General features: G+C 39.8%; 1 protein-coding gene across 2 annotated transcripts in view; it reads left to right on the top strand.

The window, feature by feature from the left end:
- The window catches only part of afap1l2 (actin filament associated protein 1-like 2), a 79,525-nt gene that overhangs the window by 15,920 nt on the left and 47,590 nt on the right, over nucleotides 1–16,015 (top strand). The gene's annotated exons all lie outside the window — the stretch shown is intronic.

Genomic DNA, 16,015 nt, shown 5'->3' with positions numbered 1-16,015 from the left:
AAAATTTATAAAGGGATGATATGTTTCATGATTTAATTCTAACTTCTGGTCTTCAGAACTTTTTTAATTAGAGCTGATCAGACATTTTTCATGAAGTCTTGAGTTACAGTGTGGCTCTTGCATCCTTGTGAAACATTTTATTTTACTGATTCAGAAATTGAGCCAGTGTTGGTGTAGAAATTTAATTAGCTCATTTAGCAGTGGCCATTTGATTAGGAAAAGCTTGATACACCACACACACGTGTGTGTGTGTGTGTGCATGTGTGTGTGTGTGCAGACAATTTATGTGGTCAATTAGGAGCTAAGTCAAAGCAATTTAATGGCGTAAAGACTAACAAGCAATATTCTTGCAGCATCTGGTTGATGGGAATTAGTAATGTTGGGACTGTGTGTTATTGGAGGACTACATCTCATGTCCAGATAACTAGCAACAAACAGCAGTATCAAGCAGAGGTGCTGCTTTTTGGTAAGGAGGCAAAGACAAGCATGTCGACAACCTTTCCCCCCATTAGCAGAAAAAGCCATGTATTTTAAGATATATAACCCACCTAAATTTAAGGGGCACACAAACACACATATACGAACATGCACACTGTCCACACATAAGCACATGTGTGCATTACATGAAAATATCTTCTTTCATACATTCACTGGTAATGTTTCTGTCATGAGGGCATGGAATGTTTGTGAAGGGATTTAGCCTCTAATGTCCAGCTGTTCTAAACAGGGCACTGTGTGGGAGCACAAACCCTGAATCTTAGTGCCAAGTGCACTTCTGTGGTTCGCCTACAGACAGAATAGTTGGAAATAACACATTATTTCTTTGAAATAAATACTGTGGGGTTAGCTTTATATTTTTAGACTTAGGGATATGTTCTGTGTTTTTATATAAAGCAGTTATGTTATATAAAAATAACTTATAAATGTAAAAGTTGGCAAAAAATAAAAACTATTTTGGTTTCTGTTTCTGCGTGCTTGTTGGGAAAATAAATTTGTGTCCCAGCTTTCAGGTTGAGTGAGCCTTGCTATCTGCAAGTTAAATCCCATTTTATATAAATGCAGCCAAAGATGGAACATAAGGGCACTGGAAGATGTTTTCAGCAGGGGCTGTTGCCAATGGAAATGCAAAATTGTGTTGTCATTATTTAAATATTAGTCGGCTTAATTGTAATTGTTGAAATAGCAGGGTGGGGCAAGAAACTAGACAGTTTCCTATTACATTTTAACTTGGTACACATGGTCGCATAACTATGCAAAACACAGATGTATGCTATAAAGTTTGTATAATTGCATATAACACGCCTTCACAATACAAAATACACAATATGCACATACCTCTGCATCTTGTATGTAGAATAAAAACAGTCTGGAGTGATTCATGACACTGAATGAAACAAAAACAATCTTTTCCTTACATAGGATTTCACAACATTACAACCCACAATTTTCACTTTTAAAGCCTTTCCACAAGCTCAGTGATTCATCTGTCATCTACTGGTATAACTGAATAGCTATTTTGAACAATAAGGAACAATAAGGATAGCGTATTGTTAGCGCAAATTTAGCTGTATACCAGCGCTTAAAAAGAAAATCTAAAGCGTACTGCAAGATAACCAATTTAGATGCTCTAAAATTATGTTGCCACAGTAAATGTGTTCATATACAAACGCTACACGTGAATTTGACGACCAGTTACAATACAACAATCACATCTGTTGGCTTACCACACAAATATTCAGTGCTACCTGGGTACTGTCATCTGCCACTCGATGAATATAAATGTTTTTATAGTACGTCATATAGCAGCCAAGTCAGTCTCTACATCACAAAACATTGTCAATTAAATTGGTTCTGCAAGGCGGCAGTGTAGTGAATGACGGAGTGTCTTACCTACTGCACACACAAACGTGATTTTGCACTCTGACTTGCTTGTAATTCAAATGAGGGGTTTAATGTTCAATCTGTACAGAATGTCAGTGTATAAAATATATCTCCCCAATGAAGTGACAGACAACAAGGAGACAGAGAACATGTTCAGTTAGCTAGTCCACTTTTCTTTTGCACTCTGACAGATAGCAGAGCATTGATTGGTGTTTTACTGAGCCTAGCTGGTATTGAATCAGGGAGCAGATTTGACCTCTCATGTTGATTAAACCTTGTAGTCGTTTTTTGTCAGCAACTGCCAGTTAACGGTGCAATTTCTCAATTCTATAGTTCATTGAATGGGAGGCATTTATGCACACAACGACACAATTTTGCAAAAAATATAAAAGATTAAAAGCCATTTCAAGACTAATTGTTTGGGTCACTACCGTAATTTAATTTTCTCGTTTTGTAGTGTGACTAAAATGTTAAGAATCAGTGCCCAGCAAGGTATTTTCTATATTGCAACTCTCATTATTACAGTAGGCTACCAACCAGCAGGGGGTGCTGCAGCGCCCTCAGCACTCCTAAATCCCACGCCTGTGATGGAACATGCGGGATGTTGCTTAGTGTCGTTTATTTTGAGGTGGCTATCGCAGTGTCTGGTCTCAATGCCTCTGATATCCAAATCTGCATTTCATTTGCCCTGAAAGCACTTCTCTCCCCATCTTCTTCCCTACAATGAGCCTCTTTAACCTGATCACATTTCACACTGACTGATATCTGAACTATTAGTGAGTAGGTAGCGTCATAACGCATTGCATTTTGGCGGTGTTTGTGTGTGCACAGCTTTGTCTGGTGTGCCTCTTTACAGTTTTATTGTTTTTGTGTGGTTAATGTCTAGGGCAGCGTTTCCCAACCTTTTTCCTTCCCCGGCACACCTTCCCAATTCACAGAATCTCATGGCGCACTATTCTCAAAAGTGAGCGATGTATTGACCATGATGTGATGTGTCAACAGTAGGCCTAAATTTTCTTTCGGGGTTTTAATTAAGCAGTATGCATTATACATGGCATTTGTTTTGCCTTTTGTGACTGAAATTGGTTCACTTTAGTTTTTAAAATTCACTTGACCTTTACATTTTTTTAAAGGATTTTTCACACGGCACACCTGACCTTGCCTGATGGCACACCAGGGTGCCATGGCACACTGGTTGGGAAACGCTGATCTAGGCAATGCAGCTGAGAGCTTGGTTGGGTAATGGCTCATGAAACAGCAGAAGCAAAGTCAGAGGATTTGTGTCAGAGTTTTTCCTGTAATGTGCTAATGGCTCATTATCATTCAACCTCTGTTAACTGGATCAGTGAGTCGTGTGCTAACTACTTCTGCAATACGTTCACTATATAAATATTGGCCATAAAGATGGAATACTAATATGCAGTCACTTAAGAGGGCATTGGGCCACAATATGCCATCAGATCTGCAGGAGTGATGCAATGCCATTCTTCCTCTAGAAACTTGTTCAATGATGATGGAGCTGGAAAACAATGTCTCAAACATCATTCTAAAATCTTCCATCCATTACATCGCTATCATTTAACAGGCTCCAATTACACAGCTATTCTGCTAGTACTGCTACTCAACTATGGTATCCTACGCAATAGAGTTTTTGACAAACTATTATTGGCAGTGCTTGGTGATGGCCAAATTCTTGTTGTTTCTGATCATAGGTTTGAATTTGTAGTCAATAGATTTAGAGTTGTTTACCTTTCTATTCTTGCACCTTGAACTAATGCATGGACATCATCGTCCAGGAGTATGTGCTCCTGACCACAGTTGCCTGTCGTAGTTGTATTTCCCACATAATTCCATGCTGACATTACCTTTAACTCAACTTCTCATAAGGCATCAGCAAATTGAGTTTTATCACACTTCCTGTCAAACATTCCCCAGGAATAACCCCCCCCCCCCTTTCAAAATCTCTGAGGTCTTATCATCTAGCCATGCTTGCCATAAGTATATGCAACTGGGCCTGCCTAGAATTTTTGTACATGAGCCTGAGCATGCTTGGATGTTATTGGTGAATTAAGGAACCACATAGAATTCTATGCCCATAGAATATGCCTGCCCATACCAACACCCCACCACCACCATGGGCCACTCTGTTCACAACGTTGACATCAAAGGACCACTCACCCACCCGACGCCATACACACTGTCTGCCATTTGTCGTGTACAGCTGAAACTGTGATTCATCAGTGAAGAAAACCATTCTCCAGCGTGCCAATGGCCATTAAATGTGAACTCTTGCCCACTCACGTCAATTATGACGCCAAACTGCAGACAAATCAAGACCCTGGTGAGGACGTAGAGCACGCAGATGAGCTTCCTTGAGGTGATTTCTGACAGTTTGTGCAGAAATTCTACGGTTGTGTAAACCAACTGTTTCATCAGCTGTCCGTGTGGCTGGCCTCAGACGATTCCGCAGGTGAAGAAGTCGAATGTGGTGGTCCTGGGCTGGCGTGGTTACATGTAGTCTCTGGTTGTGAGGCCTGTTGGACGAACTTCCAAAATCTCTGAAACGATGTCTGGAGGCAGCTTATGGTGGGGAAATGAACACACATTACTCTGGCAACATCTCTACAGGACATTCCTGTGGTCAGCATGCCAATTGCATGATCTCTTGAGGCATCTGTGACATGGTGTTGAACAACAAAAACCTCAACATTTTAGGGTGGCCTTTTATTGACCCCATCATAAGGAATACCTGTGTAATGATCATGGCTTTTAATCAACATCTTGTTATGCCACACCTGTGCAGGTGATGGATTATATCGACAAAGGAGAAATGCTAGCTAACAGTGAAATAAACAAATTTGTGGGCAAAATTTGAGAGAAATAAGATGGCTTTGTGCACATAGAACAAATCTTTGAGGTATTATTTAAATGCATTAAAAATGGCTGCAAAAATAAAAGTGTTGCATTTATATTTTTGTTCAGTATATTTATCAATGCTAATTTCTTAAAGTAGTTATGACTACTCGAAAAAAGATGATAATCTCAATTGTCTTCATCCTGTGCAAAAAAATCAGAGACCACCCTTTCTTTTATTTGCTTTTCGTGAAAACAGCCATCCGAGATAGCCAGCCAAGTATATGTTATTTATTTTTCAGTGTCAGAAAATAATGCCACAATCATATGTTTAACACAAAAGTACACAAAAACTGCTTCCACAACTATGTACAATATTAAATCTTCCAGTACTTAGTGTGCCTCATTTTCTCTTTATTACAGATTTCGTTCTTTTCGGGAGACTTGCTTTGAGTTTTTCAAAGAAATCTGGAGGGATATTTTTCCATGCGTCTTGTAAACATCTCCATGTTCAGTCTTAGATGTTTGTCACATTTTCTGTTTTTCTCAATCCAAGTAATCCCAAATGCATTCAATGATGCTGAGGTCTGGACTCTGGGGTGGCCAGTGCATCATTCTGAGAACATCAGCAGCTTGATCTTCTTAGCAGGGTGCTTGGGGTCATTATCTTGCTGTAGAATGAATTTGCTTCCAATCAAACATTGTCCAGAAGGTATTGCGTTAAATTCTAAGATTTGTTTGTATTTAAGAGCCTTCATGATGCCTTCAATCAAAACTAAATCACCAACCCCAAATGTAGTTATACAACCCCAAACTTGCACTGATCATCCACCGTGCTTGACTGATGGTTGTAGACATGGTTCCAAGAATCTTTCATTGCTTTAGTGGCATACATGCTGCCTTCTCTTACTTCCAAAAATCTCAAATTTAGACTAATTTCTTCAGCTCTGAAGCAAGAGTGGAGCTTGGTGTTTTCCTATCTCTCAATGATAAAATCTTTAAGTAACTACAACCTTTGTGATGGTTATAGATTTGATCGTCTACCAGTTCTTGTATGGTTGTTAGGAATCCCATTTTCTCTGTATCGTGCATCTCTGGTCTTTTGAACTCTAGTTTTCGAAACTGTTTTTTCACTTTGACTTCCCATATGCAGTTGAATTATCTTGTATCTAATCTCATCAGAAATATCTACTTTAGTTATTTTTCATCAACATGACGAAGCAATCTGCAAGGCAGCTAAGGTGCGTTTTTAGTCACTTTTGAAGACAAAGTGAAGCCGAGACCAGGAATCAAACCCGGGACTTCCTGTGTAGGAGTCAAGTGCTTACCCCTACAGCACGGCAGGAATTGGATTCCAAATGCAGAGACAACGAATCACAGGCAAAAGTCAAATTTCAAGCGTTTACTGAAAGAAAAGTTCAGACTACAAACAACAAAATGCGTAGAAAACAAAAAACAAGCAAGGTCAGTAGCAACGAGGTCTCATACACAGAAGATACTCAAAGGCAGGCTTGGTCAAAGTCCGAACACACAGGGAACTTCTCAAGACTGAGCAAGGAACTGAGAAAAACAGGCAACTAAAATACACCGTTTAACAAGACACAGATGACAACACTAATTGGTAACAAAGCACAGAAACAACACATTACACATGATGGGTGAACAACAGAGAACTAAGTGTCATGAGGACCCCTCTTTGGTCCGGAGGGGAATAGCAACCAGAATCATGACAGCAAAGGGTTCTAACATAATGTCATTGACACTTCTGGTAACAGCTTTTGTTGGGAGCACACAGATGTAACTTATTTGTTGACTGTAAGGACAGAAGACATAAAGTGGAAGTAGGATGCACAAAAGAAAGAGTGGACAAACTGATAGATTTGATGTTATATGTAGTGGTGGAATTTTTTCTGTAAGGTTAAATATGTGTTTCCTGCATAATTGAAAGACTGATTTGCCTGGAAATTGAATAACCGAAGGGTGGTTCCTGACTTTTGCACAGCACTGTACTTACAGTTGAGGGAAAAAGTTTACATACACCAAGGCTAAAGACATTCAAACTCAATTTTTCACAACTCCACACCTTTCGTGTTACCATACATTTCCTGTGTTAAGTCAATTAGGGTATCTTACTTTATTTTCATAAGAGGTAATTTCAAAATAATAGCTAAGAGACAGATTTATTTAATCGTTTATGTACTATTATCAGATTTTCAGTGGGCCAAAAGTTTACATACATTTTGTTAGTATTAGTTAGCATTGCCTTTTAATTGTTTAACTTGAATCAAATGCCTGGGATAGCCTTCCACAAGCTTGTCACAATGCTTTGCTGGAATTTTTGCCCATTCCTCCTGACAGAACTGGTGTAACTCAATCAGGGCGCCTCCTTGCTCGGACACGCCTTTTCAGTTCAGTCCACAAATTTTGTATGGGATTCAGGTCAGGGCTTTGTGATGGCCACTCCAATACTTTCACTTTGTTGTCTTTAAGCATTTTGTTACAACTTTGGAGGTATGCTTAGAATCATTGTCCCTGCTGGAAGACCCAGTTGCAACCAAGTTCTAGCTGATGTCTTGAGATGTTGCTTCAGTACTTTTAGATAATCCTCCTTCCTCATGATGCCATCTATTTTCTGAAGTGCACCAGTCCCTTTTCCAACAAAACATCCCCACAGCATGATGCTTCACAGTTGGGATGGTGTTCTTCATATTAAAAGCATCACCGTTTTTCCTCCATACATAGCGCTGAATATTATGGCCAAACAGTTCAATTTTTGCTTCATCTGACCAGAAAACACTCTTCCAAAAGGCTAGGTCTTTGTCCTGGTGATCACCTGCAAACTTTTACATTACATTACAGGCATTTAGCAGATGCTTATCCAGAGCGACTTACACTGTATCCAATTATACAGCTGGATATATATTGGAGCAAGGCAGGTTAAAGTAATAATCTTGAAGATTTTCATTAAAATAAATGTCTGTTAAGTCACTATCTATCGCTGAATTAGGTAACACAATGGTGATTGAGCCTATTATTATATTAATTTATATTATTATTATTATAATAATTTATGATTAAAGAACTGGGTGTCTGTGGCGACATTCCCGGGAAAAAATCACAAGCGGCGCATAGATAGTGACGCGTTTTCCATCACCCATCAGTGGTTGGTCCATTTGATGACAATGTAACGTTACTAAATTACATAGCTATTTGCACAGCTAACGCTAGCTACCGGACCATGTCAATAAAGGCAACATTAGTTTAGACAACGTTGCGCACAGTATCCATCTCTCATATCAGGTAACGTTGCGTTAGCTAGCTAGCTAATGTAATTAACACAATCTAATGTCAGCTAACAATTAGAAAAAAGGCTAGCTGACGCTACCGACAGGTACCGACCTCGCAAACCGTCTCTCAAATGCAATGCTACCTTGTTGCAGCATTGCAATGTAGCTAACTAAAGGCCAGTTCAGATCAATGATTTGCTACGAGACTGGATGCAACTTGCAAAATTCCAAGACGTCTGATTGTGAACGTTCTAAAACTGCACTTGGCAATTTGACAAGGTGGGTCTTTTGAGACCCCAGGCAACAGCTTCGGACGCTCTGCAACTAACCACTTCACACCGCTGCAATTTTCTCTGCAACATTCTAAAACCGTTTCGTCTCGAGCTGAACTGGCCTTAACGTTACCGTTATTTACATTGCCATCAAGCTCATCAATATATTGATCGGAATAAAGCCGGGGTATAGGTGGAGCAGAGCGGGGTCTGATTTCTGTGCAAAGATGTCAAGCCGGAGAAAACTAAATAAAAGAATACAGCAGTATGGATTAGCGTTGTTATTATTTTATTACGCTTCCTCATATGTTCCTTCAGCCTTGATGCCCTTTTTTGATGAAATCTCCTTTGTTTTTGTTTTCTTCTTATTCTGATTGCTAATTTAACACCCAGCTCAGCTTACACAAACAGTTTAGCTAGCAAAACCAGAAACAACAAGGCAGTTGTTTCAAAAATATCACACAACAATCATTCATGATGATGATGCACGAGATACATAATTGCACAAGCCACAGCGAATCCCGCAAATTCTTCTCTGCAGTGTAAAGATGTTCATACCGAGCAAAAGGTGGATAAAGAACGTTTTTGGAAATTGATCATCACTAATTCTACCCCAGGTCTGCTACAGCATTTTAACCCGGCTCGGCAGTGTAAAGACAGCTTAAGTTAGCCTAAAGTTAGACAATGAATGAATATGTACATAACGTTACTTGTATAACAACCATTTTTTATTCAGTAAATAATAAGTGTAATAGTTGGCGTGGCCCAGGTGCCAACTGACAGACGTCACACAGGCGACACTGGTTGGATCCGGTTGGATCTATGGGAAGTGAGGTCCAAAAACACACCTGCAAATACCGCTTCTCGCCATTGGTACCGCCACAGAGAACGAAACGGATACTGCCGTTGTACCCTTGAGCAACCATACTTAAAGTTACAATCTCAAAGATTTCCAACTGCGGAATCAAACCTGTGACCTTTATGTTACAAAACCAACTCCTTAGCCATTATACTACACTTCTGGCTTTTCTGTGCCGGTCTTGGAGTTTCTTCCTTGCGCGACAGTCTTTTAGGCCATGGCGATGTAAGATTCTCTTAATGGTGGATGTAAATAATTTGGTACCTGATGCCTCCAACTTCTTCACCTGTTCCTTTGTTGTTGTCTTGGGGTTCAGTTGAACCTTTTGGACCAACATTTGTTCAGCCCTGAGAGTTAATTTGTGCCTCCTTCTTGAACGGTGCAGTGTCTGTACAGTCCCAAGATTTTTATATTTGCATACAATTGTTTGTACAGATGCTTGTGGTACCTTCGGTTGTTTGTAAATTGCTCCTAAGGAGGAACTGGACTTGTGGAGGTCCACAATTTTTTTTCTGAGGTCTTGGCTGAGTTGCTTGTATTTTCCCATGGTATCAAGGGCAAAAACTCAGTGGTTCTAAAGGCAGGCCCTTAAATACAGCCACAGGTGCAATATCATAATATGAGACACAGAACTCTAGAAGTCTTAAATCATTCGATCATAGACGTTTAAGACAATTGTTTAACTGAGGAATCGAATTGAAGCTGCCAATAATCATAATTATGATAATTGGACAACCAGAAGCTTCTAGAAAGTCATAATCATTTAGAATCTCAGATGTTTAAAGAGACTCAATTGTGTATAAACTTTGACCACACTGAATTCTGTTAGATTTGAATTAAAGCTGAAATAATCTGTTCCAATTATGTTTTTAGAATTACCTCTGAATAAAGTTGTTGCTTTGAGCCAAAAGAAATTGTTACATCATGTTCAAGTTGTGAAAACTGGAGTTTGAATTCTTTAGGCTATGTGTATGTAAACTTGGCTCATATGAATACACTCACACACAGATCATGCAACATGATGATAGTTTCTTGTGTATTGTATGTGTATTCATGCAACAGAATCAATTCACACTTGCATCTGACCAATGTTTTCCATAGAATTACCGTGAATACTTTCTCCGCAGACAAGACCATGTTCTCTGTTCCACAGTTTAATGGATGAAGCGGAGGATCTGTGTTTCAGTGTTGTGATCAGTAAAAGGTGCTTTGGGGAAGTATGTGCAGCTTTAGAAAGTGGGGCATCCCAGATCTCTTAAAAACCAACCACGACACCACTTAACCCAATGGTTAAAGATGTTTTATTCTTATTAACTTTTCAATAACCCTTCCCTTCTGACTTAGATTGTTATAAACGGTATTCCACCTGAAACAGTGTTTCTTTTAACTTTCCTATAATTTACTTCCCCATCCCAGTGACTCATGACTTAATCCAGGGAGTTGTAGAGCCTGTCATTACTTGGCCAAATTGATCAGACTGGTCGGTGTGATTATCACCATCTCTACTCTGGTATATTTTTTGTAGGCGAGTTCAAAGGAAGAATACCCCCTACTGGTCACCAATGACAGAACTATTAGCACATTTGATTTGGGCCACAAATATTCTTGTTGTAATTTTAACGGCATGAGGCTTGTTATAAGATGGTGAAGGAAGACCACATGGAGTTCCATACGGTTGTTTAACGGAATGGTCCAGGTCTGTTTTTTCTTGTGCTTCATTTGTATCTTAATGTTTGTGTCTTAAACATTGGGCAGCCAGTGAGCTTAATACAGGGAGATGGACAGGGAATGAAGCTACATAAGTCTGATACCCCTCCTAAACCTGTATTATGTTATTCTTCAAAATTAATAGATTTTTTGTTCTATGTAGGAATGATATATCAGCAGCTGTGACCCTTCCAATTAAATGTGCTGAATGTTCTCCCATTACCAGTACCATCACATTAAATTCTAAAACAGAGAGCAGAGGTTGGTTTTTAATTTAAAAAGCATTCGCCATGATGTGTGCAAAGAAGAAGCCTCCACATTGGATAAAATTAAGAAAAAGATGGTTGATGTGCTGACGGCGATGCTTATTGAATCTGTCATGATTGTTGCAACACGATCAAAAGCAGGTCCAGGATCCTGATCAAACAAAGGCTGGATCTGTGTGTGTGACTCAGTGAGGATCTGTGGAACTGTCTGGGAATTGAATTCATCTTCACCATCAGATAAAGAGTTCATCAGAAAACACAGGTGAAGTCAGCCTGTTGAGTGAGTCAGTTCCCCTACCCCCTCCCTCCTCTGGCTTTTTGTCCTCCTCCCGTGTGAAGGGGGTGTTTGTCTCTGCACTTTGATATACTTTGTGGGTATTTCCCAGCCAGCTCTCCTGCACAGTTACCAAACTGACAGAAGTAACAATAGCTTTGATGGAAACCCTGAGGTTCGAAATGTCTGGGATTCACATACAGAGCGCAGTTTCAATTCCCACAAGAACTGAGAACTTTAACTCCATAGGTCCAGGGATACTTCCTGACACAGCTTTCAAGTTACAAAGTTACCCTTTTAGACAAATAATAGAGAACACCTGTAATACAACAACTCATTCTCAAAGCTGGATAATAGCTTGTTAGTGCATGAAACAATAGCAGTGCAATTGAAGAGCGATACAAATATACGGTCAGATCAAACAGACTTGCATAAAAAGACAAGCTATAACAGCTTGCATGTCAGAAAGGAAGTAGGGATGGCCAGAGAGGAGGAGGAGGTGGGATGAGGAAGGGAGAAAGATGATTGGACAGGGAAATACCAACAGTAAACTCCACTAAGCGCATGAGCTGACCTCCTGTCGATTTTAGTAATGGTTCCTCCCTCCTTGAGCCCCAAGTCCCTCAGGAAAATTAGCTTAGGACAACATGAGTATTGTATTTTTGCGAACACAGGACCAAAAATATTGTTCTGATCATGTTTTGGTGCAAATCTATTGTGTGTGTGTTTACATTTTGTATGTGAATCAGTATATGTGTCTATATGCATGCATATGCAAATGTACATGTACATGGCTACAGTATGTGTATATGTGTTTGTGGCAGTGTCATTGTCCAGTCACTTAACCTTGAGTCCAAGTCTGACATCACCAGAACTGAAGCCTGAATACAAGTCCAAGTCATTTGTGCTTGAATCTGAGTCAAGAAATCGGGAATAAATAAATTCACATTTCAGAGCTTCCACTGTTAAAGATTGAGACTGCAAAAGAAGAGAAAGGAACACTGAATCTAAATTAGCTTTATTTTGCAATGACTGAATTGTATAATGCTGTCAAAATGAGTGGGGAATGTGTGTGTAATTAAACACAAATGGTTTTGGTTGCAAAAAACCATGAGAAATGTTCATTATAGCAGCACAAAACAGAAAGAGAAGCGTGGGACAATATACTGCAATATAATAATACAGTCTACAGCATGCAGTTAAACTCACTATATAGTAATGTGTAGAGCTTCTGCGACAGCCAGAAATGAGCATATAAACACCTACAATAAGAGCCATTGTTCACTTTCATGGGAACCGATGTTTCAGAACCTGATTAGTCTAAATAAACACTCAGTAAAGGCTTTTTGTAGTTGTTCTTGGTACTATCAGGGTTCTGTTATTATTGATGGAATGGTGCAGAAATAGCCTACTCACTTCAAATTTGCAAGAGTTTAATACATGACTTCAGAACACCTCTAAAAGGCAATTTTGTCCTAGTAGAGTTGAAATGCTTGCTAGCAAGCTGACTGGTCAAACTATAGCAACGTGACCAATTTAATAAACCAAGACAGCCTGGATTTACATGGTTATGGCTGGCCACTATACCATTAGCTGACTTGGCTGACTGGTATGGCATGCCAATTGAGTTCAATCCAAACTGATTTAACCTCGCCTTTAGAATGCATGAGGATCAGATGCCTCACAAAACTTGCCATTGTTCCTAAAGCAAATTGTATAGCTTTTGACACTTGACAATTTCTGTGAACAAAATTCAAGTGGACAGTGACATTGATCAAGCGTCCCATGTCAACAACACTGGTGCATAGTGAAAGTTACCTAATCAGGAGAGATGCCATAGAAAATCATCCACTGTAATGTAATAATTTTAAACTTGTTTTTATACACATTCATCTGAATTAGCAATTTAAGACATGTATAATTGAGTCTGTCTGATGCTGCAAGTCCGAATCCAAGTCACTCAACACCAAGTTCAAGTCAAAAATGGTCAAATCCAAATAAAGTCGGTAACTGGAGTGAGACTCGAGTCCAAGCCCTGGATTTCAGTAGCATAACCCTAGTTTGTGGGTATGTGTGCAAGCATCTGTGTATGTGTGTGTGTGTGTGGGAATGTGTGCATGTTCATGTTTGTTTTAGCATGTGTGCTAGCATGTGGAAATGCATCCATGTGCGAATATGTGTGAGTATGTATGTGCATGTGGATAAGTGTGTGCGGTTGTGTAAGAGGGTGTGTGTGTTCGGGTAATTATGTGGGGGTTTGTGTATGTCTGTGTGGGTAAGTGCATGGGTGTGTGCGTCTGCAAGAGAAAAGCAAAAGAGTGATGTAATGTTAAGGGTAGTAAGTGAAATTAGATAGTGTTCCCCTCCAGTGGAACAAACCAGCACAATGTTCTGTGAGCAGCTGAGTCAGTGCATAAACACATCCACATGTCCCTACCTGCCACTCGACAAGGACATGGACTTATCCTAATGACCTGTGGACTGGCATTCGCCTCACCATTCGCATAAATCAAAATGAGGATCATAACTGCACTTTTAAACTCAGTGAAAGAGAGAGTCAGCATGACCCTGGGAGTGCTAGTCCATGGGTAACTTGGATCTGTAAGTGCTCTGTGGGCGTTTGAGTACAATGCACTATAAGCACTTTGGAAGTCCTGTAAAGTCCAGTAAAAATATGAGCTGTGACTTCATCTCCCCCCTCCTCAAACCACCCACCCATTGAAATTCCTTTATATGACAAGCTCAGGAAAGCCCCTTTCACAAGAGGATACTGACATATGAGCTTCAGTCGCCCTGGAGGCCAGAATAGAGCCATACACAGCACATCTGTCTGAATTTGCCGATGCCATCTCTAAACCTATCAGCCATGTTGCGTTGAATAGCACAACCCGCTGTGTTATGTTTAACCACTTTCCTTCCCTTTTCATGAAAGTTTTTTCTTTAAATAAAAAAAAAACCTGCTGAAAAATAAAAATATGAAAAAAAAAATAAAATAAAAAAGGAAGGCCGTTGTGATGTCACCAAACAAACCTGTCTCATTTTTTCTTTTTGGAGCAGTGGCAGACGGATGAACACAAGTGCGACTGTGTAGTGGAGACCTTTCATGAGAGGGAAACTAGGCGGGAGACACAAAGGCGACCTCTCTCTGGGCCGGAGAACCCAGTACTGACCTCTGAACTCTTAACCGGACTGTGTGGGTGGGGTCTACGGACCTGACAACAGTGGCCCATTCTTACCCAGCTTGTCCTGGTCCAAACCTCCCAAGCTTTTAACAGGGAGCCAGGGTTGGATGAGGAACAGACACTGGCCATGTGGCCCCATACTGATCACTTGCACTCGCACATATTGACACACACAGAAACACACTCTATACACTCAATTTCATATATTACATCACACTTACATTTCTCTAACGTGATTAGAAAAATGTTGCAAGTCCAAGTCTCTCACAAATACACTCTCATTTTTTCACACTTTGGCTATAACCTCTTCATGGTCCTGTCATGAGAACGTAATAATGCTTTATCATGTGTCATAACTTACCAAAAATTGTCATAAATTGTCATGAGAGATGTTGACAGTTGACAGTCATGACAGGGGTATGGCACATATATTTAGTGTAATGACACTTACTGAGGTATCTTTCAGCAAGTGTCATAAGAACTTTACTATGAAATGTGAGTTTCACATTTAATGCCACTTCTCATAAAAAAATCCATTAGAACACGACACTATCACTTGACAACTGAATATTTTCCTTAATTGCCATTCATGATTAAATAGTGTCATAATGCTTCAAGTTCCGAAGCAAATTCAAATAAAAGGATGTAAAATCAATGTGTCATTACACCTTTGTTAAGTGTTAAGACAATTACATTCCTGCAACCTTGGGCATACACAGGCATGAAAATATTATTTTGACATTGGCTATTTCAGCTTTATTTGACAGATCAGGGTAGAGAGACAGGAAGAACTAGGAGGAGAGAGAGACATGCGGTAAACGTCCCCTTAGCAACCAAAAGCTAGCGCTGGTCCACCTCTGACTAATTTGCCAGCACAGAAAAAAATCTCAAAAGTACTGAAGAAACAACTACTGGAGGATAACAAGGACATATTTTCCTACATAACTAGGTACAGGTTGTTACCTATATTTCCCTTATTTCATAGTTGCAAATCAGTTTACATTTTCCTGTCTGTCGAATGGAGGTGGTCGATAATAGGTGCTCTCACTCTAGCTAACTAACTTACCGAGACGAGTCTTCATCATCCAGAGAGCCAATGTGCCTCCTCTTCAGATGCTCCAGCATAACTGATGTGCTCCCATGCCAGGCAAGGTCAGCTTAGCAAATGTTGCAGTTCACAACCTTTTTGGCCGAGTAAAGAGTGAAATGCTCCCACACTTTGGAGGATTTTGGTCATGAAGGTGTTGCCATCGCGCTATAGTTCACTTCGCTCCAGTAAGCGGTAATGCCTACATGTCTTGTCAGAGCATTCCAAGTAAGCGTGAATAACACACATGATGACGTCACCAACTAATCGACAATTAAATTCATTGGCAACTAATTTGGTCATCGATTTTAGTCGACTACGTCGATTATTCGTTGCACCCCTACTGT

This window comes from Anguilla rostrata, chromosome 2 (genome assembly GCF_018555375.3).
Source record: "Anguilla rostrata isolate EN2019 chromosome 2, ASM1855537v3, whole genome shotgun sequence".
Taxonomy (NCBI): domain Eukaryota; kingdom Metazoa; phylum Chordata; class Actinopteri; order Anguilliformes; family Anguillidae; genus Anguilla; species Anguilla rostrata.
The sequence above is the reverse complement of the archived record's forward strand: the minus strand, read 5'-3'. Positions and strand labels throughout refer to the sequence as shown.